General features: G+C 39.7%; 1 long non-coding RNA gene across 1 annotated transcript; it reads right to left on the bottom strand.

Moving 5' to 3' along the window:
* Window positions 1-261: 261 nt before the first annotated feature.
* On the bottom strand, window positions 262-5,510 carry LOC138684577 (uncharacterized). The gene is made up of 3 exons (XR_011323825.1): window positions 4,954-5,510; window positions 3,144-3,251; window positions 262-559 (listed from the first exon to the last, which is right to left on the bottom strand). It is a non-coding gene; the product is annotated as an uncharacterized lncRNA (long non-coding RNA).
* Between the last annotated feature and the right edge of the window lie 490 nt (window positions 5,511-6,000).

The following is a 6,000-nucleotide window of genomic DNA, read 5'->3' as shown; positions in this document are numbered from 1 at the left end:
TTCGTTTTCTCTTTTAATTTGGTACTCAATCTATTTAAACCTGTTGCAGTGGAGCAGCATGTATGTTTCCAAGCAGGAAGAAATCTCAGTTCCTTCATTTATTGTTTTACAAATTTGCCACATATATAATTTGTTGCATCATGACTTTTCTCTCATAAAGAGACCTTCATAAACCAAAGTAGAAATTATTTGCCATCAAAATGAATTTGAGTATTTACAATTAATTATACCTTATTTTTCCCAGGGCATCCAAAGCACAGCAAGCTCTATACTGTCATTGCCGATCATCTCTAAAACACAAGATGTCAACCATAAATATTTAATTAAACAGCGTATTCAGTTAAACCAATGAAATTACATTGTTATTATCAATATCTCTTATTCCACTAGTCTGCAGAATGAAAAGTACATATTCCTACTTGGTATTTTATTGACTGCAGTGGGAAGAGACACTACATGTTTCCTCATAGTTTTCCCTCCTCCTGGAGCTCTTTCCACAGCCCAGTTTGTTCCTTGTCTACCATCTTTCTTGGTATGAACTCCAAAGTCAGCAAACAGGCTACAGCAACATGGAAGATGAAGTAGTGTTTTAGATGCAGCTCAGTGTACGGCTACCTCTGGACAGTATGTACTTACTGCCTCTGCATATGTCATCCAGGGGTTAATTGTCAACCATTTGTGCAGGGGAACCAAATGTTCAGTTCAAGCAGTTAAACCTAGCTGACAAAGACTGGTTCTCATCTTTCTCCTAAGCTCTGTTTCATATTCTGAACTTCCAAATAAAAAGATTTCGGATCTTAAAAAGATCATTACTAAGGTCTTAAAATAATTTTTTTAAATGAAATCTTGCATGCCCTTTATTCATTAGACATCTGTAACAATGAGTGCACATTTACAGTGGCCACAGCTTAGCAAAGCTGATCAGGTATGTATGTACTTAAGTTTCTGCTGGTGTCCAAATCAGTGCAATGTAAAATGTACCTGATTTAAAATAGGCTGTGAGTTAGGCTTTGCTCCACTTTTGATGCCCAGTGTCCTGGTTTTGGCTGGGATAGAGTTAATTTTCGTCTTAGTAATTGGTACAATGTATTTTGGATGTAGTGTGAGAATAATGTTGATAACACAGTGATGTTTTAGTTGTTGCTAAGTAGCAGTTATCCTAAGTTAAGGATTTTTCAGCTTCCCATGCTCTGCCAGCGAGCAGGTGCACAAGAAGCTGGGAGGGAGCACAGCCAGGACAGCTGACCCGAACTAGCCAAAGGGATATTCCATACCATAGAACGTCATGCTCAGTATATAAACTGGGAGGAGTTGGCTGGGAGGGGTGGATCGCTGCTTGGGCATCATTCAGCAGGTGGTAAGCAATTGCATTGTGCATCACTTGTCCTTTCTTGGGGTTTATTTCTCTCTCTCTCTATGTTTTTTTGTATATTCCTTTTCATTAGTATTATTATTAATAATAATAATAATATTTTATTCTATTTTACTTTAGTTATTAAACCGTTCTTATCTCAACCCATGAGTTTTACTTCTTTTTTTTGATTTTACTCCCCATCCTACTGGGAGCAAGGATGAGTGAGTGAGCAGCTGCGTGGTGCTTAGTTGCTGGCTGGAGTTAAACCACTACACCCAGACACAGGGCTAGATACAGCCATAATGTCAACAGTCAATGCTGACCATGGTGAGAACTTCCCTGTGTGAGACTTTTCCAGTGTTCATGTCATATAAAGTGGTGCTAGAGGAATAAGGAGGATGAGGAAAACTTCCCCCCTTGGATTCCTCCTTTCCCTGGGATAGCACTTCCAAAAAAGCAATGCTCCAGCATTTTTCAGATCAAAATGCTCTTTGATCTGAAAAAGTCAGTTGCAGGATTTGTCATATTCAAAGAAAGAATATAATAAAATTATTTTTAAAACCCTGATATATACATTTCCTTTCATTCCAATTCATCCCAATGTGTTTTCCAAATTCGAATAGCCTGACATTTATATTAAACTTAAGAGGTCATTAGATCCAGTTCTGCTGAGCGAGACATCAGAGTTTAGAGTCCCACTGATCATTTCTGTCTCTCAAGAACAGGCTCTGGATGAATTAGCACCACTATTAATCATAATAATACATCTATGTCTTGGTTCTGAGATTCTTGAGATGTTTTCCAGAAACAGCAAACTGGTATGATACTAGCCAAAAAAACATTAAAGCTTAGATCTTAAGTCTCCAGTGAATCCTTCAGAAACTGAATAGCTCTCATAGCATAATATTTCTGACAGGAAATATACACTTGAGATGTTTTAAGCCTGAAATGTCACATACACAACGGAGCTTAAGCCTGAGAATAGCCTCCCCTGTTTCCACGATCATAACGCTAGTATTATAATTAAGAGGATAAAATGCCACTTCCTTGCTTCCCATACCCCTCTCCAAATGAAATGTGAGTCACTCATGAATTTCATCTAAGCCTAATGGAACAATTTCAGCCTGTCCTGGACAACCCTCCTGCCCAATTCCCTCACACACACACACACACACACGTTATTTCTGCTAGCTTGGATTTCATATCCGCCTCTGCCCAATCGCTTGTGGCAGGCTCTAGTGGTAAAGCAAATGCTTTGCTGCTTTTTTTCCCCTTAGAATTACAGATCACTGAAGAAGTAGCTCAAAACATTTCCACTGGAGAAAAATGTGATGAAATTGTTAAGGGTTCAGCAGCCTTGAAACACTAGTAGGCTATTGGCATGAGGATTATTCCCAGACATGATCTTTCCTTTGGAACCTGCAGTCGAAGTTCGCAATATTTGTTCGCTTCATGCCTCCTCGGCATAGCCTGTCTCTCTGGCTGATTTTCTTCCTTTCTTTATCTAAAGCTGGCATTTTTTCCACTCTCAATAATTAAGCTGTCTCGATGTTAGAGACATGCCTATTTTATCACATGTATGTCTCGTACACAGTTGAAAAAGGAGATCTCCAAGGGAGAAGGCGGCTGGCGTCTCTGCTGTTGAAACGGTTTCAATCTGGCCTGAATGCTTTGCCTGCAGTGCTGCAACCCACAAGGGGGTCTTAACCTCTGAAACCTGCTGACTCAAGAGTAATTGGCCAGCATGATGCCACTGTGACCATCAAGTGGAACAAATAAAATTACCCACCATTTCAGTGCCGTGATTGTCCTCTCCCACTGTGTGATTCCATGAATCCCCCGGAGGACTGACCTGCTTATAATAAACAAATTGTTTTCTGGGCTCCTTTTCCATTGCCTGTAGGGGAGTTGCAAGAAGACAGAACCAAGCTGTGTTAACTATATTTAGTGGTCTTTTTTTTTTTTTCCTTAAATTGCATCAGATGGTGCAGATGACTAGATACAGTATGATCTTTTAAAATTATATCCTCAAGAAGCAAACAATTAGAGAGAACAGCATCTCTACAAGGAAACTCAAGTTTACACAGCAATAGAAAGTTATAAATTTAAAGAATTCAAGAGAATTACACATATCCAAGTTGGATGACTTAATTCCTTTTCCTGAGCAAGACAGCTTAAAAACAGGGATTCTCTTACTCTGTACACAATTTTGTAATTTGTTTGCATAAAAGCAAGCTGTTTACACTATGGGACGTGGCTATATAAAGGTCGTTGCCAAAACTTACTATCTCCTGTAACTGTTAAACCAGAATATCTCCCATGATGGCAGTGGGTTTATTCAGATACACACCAGTGTAACCAAGAGCTAAATTTGGCTTTCCACCCCTGTCTAAAAAGAAGCTCACTAAAGATCAGAGGGGGCGAGCTAGGGGGAGGGTGGGGTAGAGGGGAAGGAGTTAGTTCTTGATCTCTTAGTTTTCCTTCTTTATGACCAGATAACAGCACCCCCAATATCTGGATTCATGCAGAGGAGATAATATGGCCTGGTAAACACATCAGCAGGACAAGTACTGTGAAACTTTATTTTAGTGTTTTCAGTAACTGCCTGAGCTGATAATGGCCCTAATGTGGCCACAATTGACTGCAGAACTGCAGATTTAGTCCCAGTCCCATAAAGTTTTGTACTAATACTGTGTGAAATTGCAGTTGTTTTGACTTTTCAGTCTTCATTTGAGTAAGAACAAAACTTGGAGGATGAAGATGTATGTGAACTGTTTTTTAGGAAAGCAGGTAGAGGAGCCCAATGACTTTTGCAGAATCAAACCACAATAAAGAATAAATGACGAGACTGAGAAGTACAGTGAGCTACCTTGCTGTGATGAACAATTACCGTCTTAAACAACTGCTGATGCTTTTCTGAAAACACAGTTTGCTGTTTGTTGCCAGCTATTTCATTTAGACCCAATTCACTTAAATCACATGCTTAAATGTAGGCAGACTCTTAAGCACATTGTTAAAACAAAGTCTTGAAAAGCCAAGGAAAACCAATACTTTATTTTACCTGTAGTTTTTTTCAGTTGGTATGCGTGATTACTTTATCTCACTGCTAGATCCACTTCACTTAGCTTGTTAAGGTATTTTGATGTATATTTTACACACATTTTCAGGGTTTTTTTCTGTTTTGAAACCAGTGCAGTAAGAGTATTTAAAGAAACAGCAAGAGTGCTGATCTGGTTCTTTCTATCCAAAATAATCTCTCAGCCTGAACAGACCATTTAATCTGGAACAGTTCTCGTAAATTAGAAAGAGTCTGACCCCTGTTTCAAATTTAGCATGCATCCTTCTGTTCATTTTATTTCCCAGGAGATAAGGGGTATCACAAACTCACAATGCTTCTATCAAACACAAGTCTTCTCCTTATTTACATATAGCTTCTTTCTCCCTAGCTCCCCTTTCACTGCTGCAAATCTTTGTATGTCAAGCAAGAGGTAGAATAAGAACAGAGAAACTTGTATTTAGGACCCTAATGCTATCAAGATGGAAAGGACATAACAGTTGTGCTTTTTGCCAATCTGCTTCTCTCATTTATATTCTGTTACCTTACTTCTCCTGGCTCTTCCAGATCCTCCTCTCAAGTGGTTTACAGTCACAGCTTTAAAGCACATTTCTCTACAACTCTGCTCTAAGGGAATGACAAGCCTTGACTGGTGGATCTCCTTGTCTTATACATGAAGCATCCTTCTCAGTCAGCCTGTATAACAGATAATAAAATAAATCATGGGATACAATAATTCCTTTTTATTAAAAAAAACACAGAAAACTGGTCTTCATCATTGTGAGGCATTTGATTCACAGGATTCAAGACCTCAGCGTTAGTACCCACCTGAGTTTCACAACCAAAATTCTTTGGTGCCCAGGCATCTGTAATTTATCATATTATGGTGCAATCTATCAGCCTAAGCCCCTATATGTGAAAAATTTTCCAAATATTTTCATAGTCAGTAGGCAAATCATGCATTTGCCATAACATACACCCAATATGTAGATCATATGCTACACACACAGGTCTTTTGTCATTCACAGAGCTTCTTTAGCTCTCTGGTCCAGAGGGTTTGAAGGGCTGTCACCTATCCCAGAAGGCACACACCCTTCTGATAGCATAGCATACAATTGCATATAGAAATATAATGCATACAAATGCACTAACACCTCTTCCCACCCAGCCCTGGGTGAAACTGGAAGCTGGTCATGAAACAGAGCAGAGAAGATCCATTTCCTTTGTTCAGAAGCCTTTGGTGGTGGCAGTGTTTGGGGAGCGATACCTAGTTAAGTATCCTTAACAGGGGGCATTTTTCCTGTTTTCCTAGTTTTCTCTTGAAGTTGCTTGTATTAGTTCAGTCTTTCAATGAGCTTTGCTGATCCCAAGACCATTTGGCCAGTCTTAAGTAAGCTCCTCAGCAAGGAGTTGCTTGAGCAGCAACAGCAGAAGGACACTGGCTCCCGCCACACCGAGCTCCCAGGCAGGCTGCCGGGAGCGCTCAGCTTGGACAGAGACAGGTTTGTCGAAATCTGGGAGAGAAGACATTTGCAGAGTTGGTTTTAATGCCTTAGGAACTATGGAAGGCTGTAGGCTTTACTAGCAAGAG

Source organism: Haliaeetus albicilla, chromosome 3 (genome assembly GCF_947461875.1).
Source record: "Haliaeetus albicilla chromosome 3, bHalAlb1.1, whole genome shotgun sequence".
Taxonomy (NCBI): Eukaryota; Metazoa; Chordata; class Aves; order Accipitriformes; family Accipitridae; genus Haliaeetus; species Haliaeetus albicilla.
Note: the sequence above shows the minus strand (reverse complement) of the source record. Positions and strands in the feature narration are given on the sequence as shown.